Here is a 14,110-nt window from a genome sequence, read left to right on the forward strand (position 1 = left end):
TACCTTTTATTATTTTTTTTTTTCCAAATTAATTACCTTTTATTTCCCCCCTCCACCAAGGGGTCCCACTCTTTCCCTGAGACCCAGTCCCGGTTTCCCCGGGGGAGGGGTTCTCTCACTCTTTTTATCACTCGCTTCGTCTCTTTACTGGCCGTTTTTCTTGCGAAAAAGACGGAAACGCAGCATGGGAGACTGCCGCTCTCACTTAGCAGGTCTGGGGTAACCAGCCCAACTCTCATTCACACACATTCATCCCCCCTTTATCTGCCCCATCCCACATAAATTTAAGAACTCCTAAGGGTTCAATCCAAACTACTGGGGAGGAAAGAAAAGGAGAAAAAAATTGCCTTAGTTCTTCCTTTTAATGCTAAGGCTGTGCCACTCCTTTATCCTTTCCGAATCTTCTTTAAACACGACTCAGGTTTCAGGGACTAGGTGGCTTTTCTTATAGATTAAATTCACTATTTTAGACTTTGCTTGTTCAACCCCTGGGTTATAGTATCTCGGTACTTCAGGGGTACATACACGACACGTGGATCTCCGTCTATATGAAATACAATACCACCTCCTCTGATACTTCAAGCATCGGAGGAGAACCCAAGCTGTGTGCCAGTCTGGTTTCTAGCAAAAGGTTGTCAATCTACACACGAAGCAGGGGATTACCCCTTCCAGACCCCACCTCAAGGGGTTCCTAAGCGCCCGTTCAACTGGCGGTTGTTCCCAGTCAAAGGCTAGATAGCAACTTGTTGAACTTTGGTATATCCCTCCCAAGAATCTCTCTTTCCATCCTCCCGCTCTATGACTACCCAGTCCTCTGATGGATGAAGAGACTGACTTGGTTCAAGCTGAAACCACCTGTGGAGAGCCTGTCTGGGAGGCCGGGCTCCCTCGGCCTGGGCTTGGAGTTCTGCAGCCACTGTGGGCAGATCGCCTCTCACTTGTGACAAGAACCAAACAGCAAACCCCATAATGCAAAGGATCTCTCAGTGACAGCTTTCAACACTAAAGGGCAGTGGTATCGCACAACAAAACTCTTATCCTAGCCGGGTTCACTGGCTACTTTTGCAAGCCCTTTACCAACTAGCGATGCTTGTAAGCGGTGCTTGTAACTCCTAGCTTGTACCACGCTCCCACTAGCTGCGCTATCAGCTAGCGGCGTTCAAAGCAGCTCCTCAAACCGCGGCTTGTGCCCGCGCGCCCGCTGCGCTATCAGCTGGGCCGCGCCTAAAGCACCTTTGCAAGCCCCGACTTAAGCCCCGCGCCGCGCTCCCCTCGCTCGCCAGGGACAGCCTGTACCACGCATGCGCACCACCCGCTCTATCAGGTAGTGTGGGCTGAGAGCTGCCCTGCGCATGTGCTCTCTAGCACCGCCGCGCCGCGTCTCTGTATCTTAGTAACGCCGCACTGCGCTTCACCGTTCCACTCACACATACACACACACACACACACACACACACACACACAAGCATGCACGTCCGGACGTAACAGACACACCACACTGAAACTGGGACACACCACACCGCAATTGGGACACAACACACAACACACTGAAATCGCGATTTCTCCCTCCCCGAGCCGCGCTATCAGCTGGGGAGGTCCTCCCGCCGCCAATCTCTCCCCTGGTGGCGTTCTGCTTGCAAGCCCCTGGGCAAATCTGCGCGCAAAAACGTCTTTTTGCAATTTATCAGTGCCAACCTTAAGAAAAGAAATTAATACATACCGCTTCCATCTGCTTGTCGACATTCCCGCTTCATATGACCCCTCCTCCCAGAGTAAAAGCAGGTAATTCCTCTTTCAATCTTTTCTTCTTCTCCCTAGTACTAAGTGCAAACAGCTTAGTGCGAGTTTCCCCCACTATCCAGAGGGAGGCGTACTCGCTTTCCTCTAAGTTCAAGGGCTCTTTAGAATTCACATAAATATTTAAAGCCTGACATAATCCAATCCTCAAATAAGCCAAACACTAGCCAGTACAAATGGTCCCCTCTTATTTGTTTTCCTCCCCAAACCTCCATGCAGTAGTGCACCATTTTCACCTTGTCCTTTCCTTTCCTGGAGGGGAAGGCATCCCAATTTTTAATCATTAGTCCTAATGGGCTATCTGGAGGAATTTGGGGGAGCTTTACAGGGTTCCCCCACCCATGGGACCAGAGGGCTTGCTTTTCCTCTGTCCCATCTTCTGGAGTGCCTTCTTACACACACCTCCACGCGTCCCTCAATTCGTGGCCCAGCCCGTCGCCGGGTGTGGGAAACGCACTACTATGAGGTCCACACTCACGTCGTCTCACAGAGACGTCTCACTCATCACACTCTGAGATCCCAACCCCGACCGAGCGGGCCCCGCTCCCTCGGAACGGAGCAACCTCAGTAGCCCCGAAGGATCACTGAAAGGTACTTACACAGTCCTGTGTCTTCGCCCGGGACTTTGTGCACAAAGATTAAGGGGTTGCCGGCTATTCTTTGCTTGACACCGGATTTGGGTTCGTCGGTAAGGGTCCCAGGGGGAGGTCTCCTGAGCGGGGCTCACTGCCAAGGCAGCGAGGGCGCCTCCCCGTGAGGAGCTTCCAACGGATAGCCCTTATCCGAGTCACGGCACCAGATTGTTATAAATTGAGGCAAATAATTTGTTCAGCCTTTCGAGAGTCAATCAGAAATTTATTGATTACAGCAAGCAATGGCAAGCAAACAGCGCTGGGTGCAGCCGGGGAGTCCCCGCTCCGCCAACGGCTCACACCGTTTTCCCCCTTCCCACAGTCTTTTTATACTCTCTTCCTTCTGTGTCTGCTGTATCTCTGGGTGTACTCTGCGCTTGCGCCCTCTGTTGCTAGGGGGTCTTCTACTCTGTGGTGGTTGTTTGAGGAAGGCTTCTCTCTTCTTCCTCGGTGAAAGTCCACAGCCCTGTAATAGTCTTTTCCATATAAGGTTATATGTTATATGCGCCTAAGTTCTAATTACACAACCAGCTTAAGTAATCAACATACTAGCTAGTTTCTGTCTTGCAACTACACAAGGCTTCTCCTTTGGTTTTCTGTTATCTACACAAGGCTTCTCCTTTCTGTCTTGATGAACAAAGAGTCCTTTCTAACTTATCACAGAAGCTGCTTTGTTCAGGTGCTGGGGTGGAGAGTCTTATTGTGGGGAGATCAGAGATGGCTGATTCTGAGTGCACAAGGGAGAAGCAGGAGTACCTGTTGGTGCTGCTGAGGCTGGGGGACACTGGAGGGATCTGTGCTGGACCAGCCACAGCAAAGCCCCTGGGGCTATTTGTCCAAGTCTGTGTGCAGCATGGTGCACTGTGCCCTCCCCACACTTAGCCCTGGCCCAGACTGGGCATGTGGAGTGTCGCTGCTGGGCTCAGGAGGTGGCAGGGATGAGCTCAGACCCAATACAAGGCACGACAATGCCTGAGGTGATGGCAACCACCATGAGCCTACCTGGGGTGGGTGTTTGGCCGTGAGGACTCCCCACTGCTCAGCAGCACCAAGGGGTGTGGAGGGTGTGGCCATGTCGCATCTGGATGCTCAGCTGTGACTGTGGGTGCCTCATCCTGCTGGGGGGGTGGCCACGGCAGAGCTGCGCGTGGCATATGGCGCAGGACAGGGCGTGGGGAGCTCAGCTCATTGAGGGGTGCAGGCACAGAGTATTTATTAGGTTTGATCCAAACATTTTGTACAAGTGAAACAGAGATTTTTGGAGTTAAGTTAACAAAATGAATTAAGCATTTATAATTTAGCTTGTAGAGTTATGTATTGAATTTTAACCTTTTAGTTAAGAAACCTCTGCCTGGTACAAAGGGCATAGGAAAATGCAAATTTCTGAAGCTTCTTGCATAAAGAACAATACCAGAAGAGGCAAAGAACCCAGATAAAGAAGCTCCTCTGTCTCCAAGCCTATCAAGACTGACAGACGTACTCAGATAAGCACCAAAGGACCAAAAGCACATGTGCAGAGAGGAAAAGTTCAAAAGTTCAATCATGAGGAAGACCACAATCTTCAGCCTCAGGACCACCAAGAGACCCCCGTACGACCACCACAGCAAACCACGCGTGCCCAGAAGGGCGTGGACTTACTTAGCATGAGAGGCGAGGACAGGCGGGGCCAGGGGTTGAATATGCATGGTAAAGTTGTGCAATGTATTGCATATGGAACATCTTTGGGAATAAAGGTGTGGGTCAGACTGAGGCTCAAGGCACAAGTTTTGGAGAGTTATCTCACTTGTGCCGGGCGCTGACATACATACCCGCTTCATAACTACCCCAGGTTGTGGAGTCTATTTATTTATTCCGCATATCACTTCACAAGGAATGAGCTGACTCTGCTGCACACACAGATGCAGAGGACACACATTCCTCTGAGTTCCCACCGTGCAGTTACAGGACGATTTCATCCCACAGCTACTCTACACTGCACGACATCTCTTGGTTAGCGAGCGCTTCACTCCATGAAGCGAGTCCGACACGTGCTGCCCTCCCTTGCCCAGAGACGCTCCCGCTGCCTACAGCAAAGCACCTGGGGGCTGCTGACCCGTCCTCTGCAGGTTGGAAAAGCCCGGGCTCTTACAGCTGGAGTGGGGAGGAAGCACCAGTGAGGGAGCCGAGGTGTGAGGTCCCAGGTGGGATTTTACAGCACCTACCAGGAGATGCTCCAACCCCCGGGATCAGCTATCAGGGCCCCGGGAGCCCACAGGGGCAGAGGTGGATGAGCTGCAGCCTTCCCTTGTTCCTTTCCTCTTCTGTGAGGGACTGCTGGGTGCTGCGAGCAGCACGGCATCCTGCCCGGAGCAACAGCACCCATCATGGGCTGACTCTGCCAGTGGCGCTGGGCTGAGAGAAGGCAACGAATAAACATGTGGGACTGATTATGTCCCATAGAACACAGGTAATGCTCCCAAGCTGCTTAGCCCGGTTCTGGGGGATACTGTCCCTCCCACAGGATCTGCTGCCTCAGGTGAAGTGTGGCCCATACCTTTCCTTCCTATTGAATCCCCCACTCCTGCTCCAAGAGCTCTTGAGGGTGAGCTGTTATTGTCTGCCTGAAGGCTATTTTCAGTATCTTTATGCTGCTCACCTGCATCTATTCTAGATGAAATCCTGAGGAAATCCTTATTATTTATCCACTTCAACCTTCTTCCTTCCCCAGCCATGAATTGAGAGCTCTGCTGGGAGTTGTTTTTCTTCCCTCAGCAAACAACACTTATTGGTACTGTGCTTCCCACAGGCTCTTCCTGGCACCTGTACCATGGAAAGGACAGTGGATGCTCCTTTGTGCAGCTTTCTGCCAGTCCAGCCGCAGGGACTTTTAACTGGCTGAGTGTCTCAGCCCAGCTGTGGGGAGTTCTGACCTCCCACTCACCTGTGCTAAGGGTAGGACTCCCATAGAACTCATACCTCAGCCCAGAAAACCAAGGACATTCACGGGCTAAAGCGGGGACTAAAGCCTCCACATTCATCTTGGAGGAGCATCCCTATACCAGCTTTCAGGAAGGCTCTGCTCCCACCCCTGCCAGGTCATGGCACAGAGGTAGAAAGGCTAATGACATCAAATAGATGAATCCCTCATGATGTGAAAGACCTTGAGTGGCTGGAGCATGTCCAGAGAAGATAAAGGGGAAGGCTCTGGAGTTACAAGTCTGATGGGAACAGGAATACAGGACCAGTTGAGTGAGCTGGGGGGGCTTAGTCTGAAGAAAAGGAGGCACAGTGGGGACCTTCTCAACTCATTCAGCATCTGCCGCAGCCTCCCAGTGATACAGCCAACTACTATGACTTCCAGTTGCTGCCGTGGAGGAGGGGTCTTTGGAGAACTACTGAACAGGTATAAAAGCTCTGAGGAAGGTTGTGCAGCACTGCTCAGCCCCAGCACAGTCTGGCTTTGCTCTCTGTTCACAGACATGAATGGAGCCAAAGGTAACAGGTTTGGGATGGACCCTGAGAGTGGGAACAATGCCCATCCCTGATTCCACCAGTGTTCACAAAAACTTGTTGTAAAATGCAGGCGAACCCAATGGGAAGAATGCTGATGTCTGACTCAGTTCAGAAGGCTGAATGATTTCTTTATTATAACTATGCTATAATACATTAATATACTATATAAAGGAGGATACTAAAAACTACACGCTACTTTCTCTAACTACCATTTCTCACTAACTAACAATTCGTGACCCTGTTCTCGAGAGTCCAGACACAGGTGGATGCGATTGGTCACCAGGTCCAAACAATCCTCACCAGAATCCAATCAAGCAATCACCCCAGGTAAACAATTCTCCAAACACATTCCACATGGGAAAAATAGAAATTGTTTTCTCTTTCTTTCTCTCTGTGCACCTCTATGAAAAATCCTGAGAGAGAAATGTGCTTGCCACACAAACTCTGTGTCCTCTTAGCCAGAAAGGCACAGCTAAATCAGTCCCAGGCTGTGGGATAGCTTTGGATGGCCTAGGACAGGCAACCACTGCACCAAATGAGCCAAAGAGACCAGCCAGGCCAGAGCTTTGGTGTTTCCTGAGATTCTGTCTCCTCTTTTTTGGCATCACCTCTTCTCTTAGTGCCATGGAGTGTTGCCAGGGCCATGGGCTGGGTGGAAAGCAATGGCTTCTGAGAGGAGCAGGGGAGGGCTTGCTGTGGAGACATCTATCTTCAGTCAGTGAGTGCCTGGTTGGATGGAGACTGCAGTTGTCCTAAAAGAAATGAGACATCCATCCCCAAGAAACAGCAAATGTACCTGGCCTAGCCTTGGCACAAGCAAAGATTTTTGCCTTGGCTGCAACAGAACTGCAACACCAAGTGGTCCCCTCACCCAGGTAGATGGGAACCTTTAAAGATACCTCAATCCCATTCTCACCCTACCCCAACAAACCCCTTGGTTCTCTCCAGGCCTCCTCCAGGAGGGATGCAGGGCACTAATGCTGCAAGCTGTTGCCACACACTGTGGAAGGTGGAGCTGTCAGGAAACAGAAAGGAAAAGGGAATGAGAACAAAGGAAAAGGGAATGAGACCTGTCTGAAGACTGCAAGAATGGGATGTAGGCAGTGACTCTGGGAGGAGGAGCAGAAGCAAGCCCTGACAGGGTTTCCTGGTAGGAAGGAAAGTACCTACTCAGCACCAATGTCACTTGAAGGCAGAGGACAACAATGATGACACAGACCACTTCTGGAATGCTGGTCCTGAGTGGCTCCAGAAAGCCCTGGGCCAAACAAATCCTCTGCCAGCTCTGCAGCTCTCACAGAGACTGTGCTTGACAGCAGCAAGAGAGTGTAAAGGAGTGAACAGATCATACCCATGGAACCACCCAAACCCAGGGCTGAGGTGGGAACTCTGTGGGGTGGGTAATGCAGGCAGGTGGGTTCAGCCTATCCTCTGGCAGCTCCAGGCAGGAACAAGCTGGGCAGGAAGAGGCACACATTGTGACTCCAACCCATCAGGAGATATGGTGCAAGGCAAAATACAGCTGGAGGTTCAGGACAAAATTCACAGAATCACTGGGTTGGAAGAGACCTCAAAGATCATCGAGTCCAACCCATGCCCCAACACCTCAACTAAATCATGGCACCAAGTGCCACATCCAGGTTTTTTAAAAACACATGCAGAGATGGTGACTCCACCACCTCCCCAGGCAGAACATTCCAGAACTTTATCACCCTTTCTGTAAAAAACTTTTTCCTAATATCCAACCTATATTTCTGTCACACTACGATATGAAATAACTCATGCAATCACTCAAGATGCAAAAGAAGGAAAAGAGGAAGTTTTATTTCTGACCTTGCAATACATAGAATTCCAAAGGTGACAGTGGATTGGAGGATGCAATTGCCATCTCTCCAACCACACTGGTCAAACCAACAGTCCATCAAATCTCTCCTCCCACAAAGAAGAATGCAAACCAATCATTATTTACATGAACAGTGTGTGAGAACTCCAGTAGAAATATGTAAACATCAGAAGGCATGGAAAACTTTTAAAGGAACTTTAAAACTTTTAAAAGAACAGGACGACCTATTTCCTTTGACACAGCTTGAGACTGTGTCCTCTCATTCTGTCAGTTGCTGCCTGGAGAAAGAGACCAACCCCACCTGACTACAACCACCTTTCAGGAAGTTGTAGAGAGTGATAAGGTCACCTCTGAGTCTTCTTTTCTCCAGGCTAGACAGCCCCAGCTCCCTCAGTGGTTCCTCAGAGGGCTTGTGTTCCAAGCCCCTCACCAGCCTTGTTGCCTCCCCTGGATGCACTCAAGGGTCCCAACGTCCTTCCCAAACTGAGAGGCCAGAACTGGACACAGCGCTCAAGGCGTGGCCTCACCAGTGCTGAGGACAGGGGGAGAATGACATCCCTGCTCCTGCTGGCCACACTATTCCTGGCACAGGCCATTGATACAGGATGATACATTCCTGATACAGGCTGCTGTTGGCCTTCTTGGCCACCAGGGCAAGCATGACTGCTGGCTCATGTTCAGCCGGCTGTTGACCAGTGCCCCCAGGATGTCAGGCCTCATGCTCTGCAGTTCCATGGGATGGACAGAACTGTCAGCAGACCATTTCACCCCTTCAGCCAGTGCAGTGATATAAAACAGGCAGTGTGTGCTGGGGGGACACTTACCAGCCTCAGCTCTAAGCAGTGTCAGTCTCAGGCTGAGCAGCTGCTTCAGGCCTGCAAGAAAAGAACCAAAGCCAAACTAGTCAGTGAGTGGGGGATAACAGCTGCAAACAGAAGAAAGGAAAAACTACAGTGGTGTCACCCTTGGAGAGAAGTACACTGTCACCAGTGGTCTCACCTCGGTGCTCATGGGCTGAGGATACAGCAGTTCAGCCCACTCAAGGCCTGGGGAGCACAGAACAGCTTTAGGACCATCTAGTCACAAACTAGTCACTCGCTAGTCACTCACTTACAGCTCCAGACCAAATGCTCATCTTGTCACTGATGCAAAGTCCAAATCCTTCAGTCCCCCAAGTTGAACCTTGCAGCAGTGAGCTGTGACAGCACAGTGAGCTCTGTTCATGCTGTGAACGAGCAGCAGCCACAGCAGAGCAGTTGTCAATGGCCTTTCCAGCATGCAGGGCTCAGTGCCCACTCCTGAGGGACATCCCAGCTATCAAAGGCTGAGCCTGTCCAGTGAGTGCTTGAGCAAATTCCAAAGGGGGTTGACACATGCACAGAACCCCTGGCACCAGGAAGCGTGAGGAGTTCTTGCTTTCTGCTGCATGTGGCCCTGACAGAAAAGGACACCTTCCTCTCTGCTCAGCAGCTCCTGGGAGATAGACTCTCTGAATATACTTCCCTACTCTACTCTGGGCTCACGGCAGACAGGAAGGTGCCTGAGCATCTGCCTGGCCCTGGACAGCAGCTGAGAAATGGAGTGGCAGGGCTGGGACCTGGCTCCCTGTTGAGACTCAAGACATGGCTTTGCCAGCAGCAGCACTCTGGGGAAGCAGGTCTCATTGATCCACCTTCTTCCTGATGTGGTGGACAGGGGCTGACATGATTCACCAGGGTCCCGTGTCCAAAAGTCTGGAGCATCCCTCCTCCTGCTCCCCATTTTCCTCTGAACTTCAGCTGCCAAGGAGAGGGTTCCAATTATACATCAGCAGATGTTTTGGATGCCTGAGGGAGGTTATTTCAGCTGCCAACATAACCTGATGCTTGGAGACTGGGTCAAGTCTAAATCGCCATGACAGAGCATTGGTGTGACCTCCCTGGCAGAGCCAAAGCAAGGTTAAACCATGTCAGTAGAGGGAGGTAACAGTATATAATAATACACACATATATAGTATCCTAATGCACTATATGCACATAATGTATATGCATGTATTTGTTATATCTAGGGGATACCTAACCATAAGTGTGCTTCTTCAGCTGTGCTTACTTCCTTGAAATCATCACAAGTGTTAAACCTGTGCTGGAGAAGGTGGGAGAGGATGCTCTAGCTAAACACACACACAGATCATATGTGCACATACATTCCTCTCTGCACTGTGCATCATGCTGGGCACGCAGCACTACTACCAGGTGTGAAACCATCTCCCCCAGCTGTGGATTACAGGACCATTCTCAGACTGTATGAGCATTCACCACTGAAACAAAAAAGAAATAAAATCCCAAGGAGATGCTTTTTAATGGCAGAAGAACATAAAAAACATTCTTTCTTTTTCTATAAGCCCTATATCCCCCTTCCCCTTCTTTTTTCTCCTCCTTGCTTGGCATTAGGAACCCACACTGGGTTTCCATAAGTGCTATTTCTTCCTTTCCTGTCACTTAGATCACAGTAAACTTTGGAGCTGGGTGAACTCTCTGTGACAGGTTGTTCAGCTGTGGTCCATCAACCTGGCTCACTCTGGGTCCCTAAGCCTGCTGTGCTGTTGTGGCTCATCAACAGAAAAAAAACCCTTTCCCTCTCCCCTCAGGTGTAGCCTCTAGCATGCCGTCTTGAAGACAGCTCAGATAACAGAGAACAGGCTGCAGTGCCTCCAGGCCAAGGGATACTGGACAGACTCCAGGCTCCACCGAGGGCTCTGCTGCCACCCAGGGACCACATACTGGGAACGGGCTCTCCATTTCCATGAAGATTCCCAGACAAGCCACTGTCCCATCCCTCAGACACACAGACACCAAGTGAATGACAGAAGCCGCTCTGCCAATCACTCATGAGACACTCCCTTCACACAGGGAGAAAATAACACCACCACTTCCTCAGCTCTTCTCCTCCCATATGGTCACAACTCCTGCCCTACACTAACAGGGAAAATATCCCAGAACCCCTTGTGTTCCTTCACATCCCTATTTCCACAGCTTCACCCATCCGTACCCAAATCCCACCCCACAGCACACCTCCCACGGGGAGCCACCAACACCAAGAGGAGCAGTTGCTTTCTGACCCCAACCCATTAAGGACGTGGCTGAGCTTAGCAGGGAAATACAGGAAAGGGAGGCAACAAGAGCAACAGACACGACAAGAATCCCATAGATCTAAATGATCTTTACTGGTAACGCTTGCAGCATCTCCTGGAAGCAGACTGGCACTGGTGTCTTCTCTCACCCTGTTCTGTGCCCACTGTCTGCTGAACTGCTTGGTCTGGAAGCAGAGCAGAGAGAGCTGTACCCCTGTAAGCTCTGTGCAAGTGTCAGCAAGCCCATTGTGAACTGCTGTAAACACTGATTATGTTAAATATGTGTATGCTTAGCATCACAAGGAGGTACATAAATAAGCTGTGGTATATAAGTAAGTTGTGGTTTCCAAGCTTAAATCTACAGGATGAAAAAGTTAATAAAGTAGCCTTACCTGGCTGTGATATAATAGAGAAAACTAAAATTAGGAAGGTTTCCTTCTCTTCAGCACACACAATACTACATGGCTGTAGAGCTGGTCAAATCAATTTTGGCAACAGATTTGTGGTAAAACAAAGCTCAGATTTAATTATTTGAGTTTTTTGTCAAAAATGCCTGTTATGCTTGTGGACAGAAGCAATAAAAATTTCCAAAACCTTCCATTAGGAGTAATTGCCAGCAATGTTTTGTGGAGGGCAGTTTTGGACCTCAGTTTCTGGGCCCTCTGCTTTCACACATACAAAGGGCAGTTTGTAAGGGGAGAATGTTAAATTAGATTTTGAAGTCAATGGCCTATTTGCAAATCAGGCTGAGCAGGAGAAGTTTAGGGAAGGGTTCCAGTACCCATAGAGTGGGCTGGGCTGGAGGAGAGTGACAAAATGAAAGAGAAGGCAAGACTATCTGCTGCCTCAGGAGTCTCTGGTGATTGTGGGTCAGGATGAGGACTGCCACCTCCTCTCTTTCTGCATGTGGCCCCACATGCAGCCAGAGACCACCCTTGGGCACACTACAGGTGCTATGTGCCAAGTGTGCCAGCCACCGTGCCATGTGCCTCCAGGGGTATCTGCCATGCCACTGGGACCATCCTGCTGACCCCATTTCAGGGCTCTGCAGACAGTGTTCAGGAGATCCATCCCTCGGCACTGAGCCTCATTAAACCAATGCCCAAAGACAGCTCTTTGGTTTGCTGTAGGTTTGCTTCCTTCAAAAACAAATAGGCCACAGGGAAATGCCCACTTGCCTGATGGATAATGCAAGCACTTAGAGCTGGACTCTGGATGCTAAGAAGGACCCTGAATACTTGGTATGCAGATATTCATGCATGAGATGGCAAAGCCAGGAGCAGTGCCGATCACTCTTGGCTGAAGTAGCAGAAGCAAACGCCTGCATGGGAGAAGGAGATTACAGCAGCCACAATCTTGTTTGGCTCGACTCACCAATCTCTTCCACAATATTCTCAGTGTTTCCAGAAGGAGTGGTTTTTCCTGCTCAAAAACAAGAAAGGAATAACCCATCAAGTGCCCCTTGACCTGCCCCATGGGTCTGAGAGAGGAAGAAGAAAGACATTGAGGTGCTCAGACATGTTCAGAGACGGGAATAGAGCTGGGGGCGGCTCTGGAGCACAAGTCTGATGAGGAGCAGCTGAGGGAGCTGGCAGGGCTCTGCCTGGAGAAAAGAAGGCTCAGAGGAGACCTTCTGGCTCTGCACAACTCCCTGACAGGAAGCTACAGGCAGAGGGAGTTCAGGCTCTGCTCCTAGGGAACAAGGGGAAACAGCCTCAAATTGTGCCTGGGACATTTAGGTTGGATGTTGGGAAAACTTCTTCACAGAAAGGGTTGTAAAGCACTAGCACAGGCTGCCCAGGGCAGTGGTGGAGTCACTATCTCCAGGGGGTTTAGAAGACCTGTGGATGTGATACTTGGGGACATAGGTTAGAGCAAGCAGTGAGTTAATGGTTGACTTGATGATCTTAAAGGTCTTTTCCAACCTTAATGATTTCATGTTCCGTGAATCTGTGGTTCTATGAAGCAGTGGGGCTTTCCTGGTCATAGCTCTGATTAACACCAACACCATGGGGACTGAACTGTCACCTTCCTGCTTTCAACACCATCATGGTTGTTTTCAGACACCCCACCCAGCAGCGTGGTGTCCAACCCACCCAGCCCAAGGCCTTCAGTTATGGTGCCGTGAAACCACAGGAAGAGCTAAGTCCTCAGGGTGTTTTTTTCCTTAAAACAGATAACTTCCCTTAAAAGATAACTGTACAAACTGGCACTGCTTGCTCCAAAGTTTGGAAAAAAGAGCAAAAAAAAGCACAGTCCATTCTTCTGATAAACACCACTCATGTGACTGACATGCACACAGAGAAGAACATTGCTGCCCCCAAACCTGTAAACAAAGTTTTTGTGAGTGATATGTTTCAAATAAGCAAATATTAGAGATTTCTGTAAAAGAAAGGCGTAAACTCTAACAACACACACCTGCTGGCACTCAAGCTCATCTAAACACACACTGTCCTCCTGCAGCTGCATCAGAGCTGCCTGCAGACATGTCCAAGTCTTCAGGAGCTGGATCTCACCCTCCTGCACTGAAAGAACAGATCCAGAAACCCACTCACTTGGACCTGTATTGCCTGATGAGGCTTTCCTAATTCCAGCTGAATGAGAAATACAAATACTTCAAAATAAGGATGTCATTTTCTAATCAACTCAGCAGCCACAGTATATCTGGAAAAAGATTGAATTTGGAAAGGAAATGGGTAAAATGATCCTACAACTTTCCTCAGGGGTTGAGTTTATCCATGGCAAGACTGACTACATTGATCTCACAGGTGCTGGAGTATTTGATGCTTTGTTACTTGGAATAACAAAGGAAATCATAACACAGAGTTCATGAAGTGGCAGCAAATTTTAAACATTAAGAAAAAAATTAAATTTAGAGAGAGAAAAATTAAGAATCTTTCAAAAATCATAATAAAGAACCCTTTTTGCAATCATAAGGGGGAAATAAAAAAACTCTGACTTGATTTAATTCAGATAAAAACTATCACCTGTAGTCCAATGCTATGTCAAATCCCTGCTGGCACTACCTTTTGTGCCCTCTGCTGTTGGCAGCTTCTTGCTGAGCCCTTTCTTCCATCAGTTTGGGTGCTCGCTGTTCTTTCCCTGCCCACCACAGGATCTAGCTCAGAAAATCTCATGTCTTTGGTAGGAAAAAATCTGAATGCAGGGCACAAATCCCATTTTAATTCATCACAAGCTCCCAGCTGGAGCCATGCCCAAAGCTCCCTTCTTTCCACA

General features: G+C 49.4%; 1 protein-coding gene across 1 annotated transcript in view; it reads right to left on the reverse strand.

Annotated features, from left to right (window-relative positions):
• Nucleotides 1-7,709: 7,709 nt before the first annotated feature.
• The window catches only part of C16H8orf33 (chromosome 16 C8orf33 homolog), a 30,008-nt gene continuing 23,607 nt past the window's right edge, over nucleotides 7,710-14,110 (reverse strand). Inside the window, exon 9 of the transcript XR_008439675.1 lies at nucleotides 7,710-8,639. The gene's annotated coding sequence lies outside the window, so the exon portion shown is untranslated. The remainder of the gene's footprint in view (nucleotides 8,640-14,110) is intronic.

This window comes from Vidua macroura, chromosome 16 (assembly GCF_024509145.1).
Source record: "Vidua macroura isolate BioBank_ID:100142 chromosome 16, ASM2450914v1, whole genome shotgun sequence".
Classification (NCBI taxonomy): Eukaryota; Metazoa; Chordata; class Aves; order Passeriformes; family Viduidae; genus Vidua; species Vidua macroura.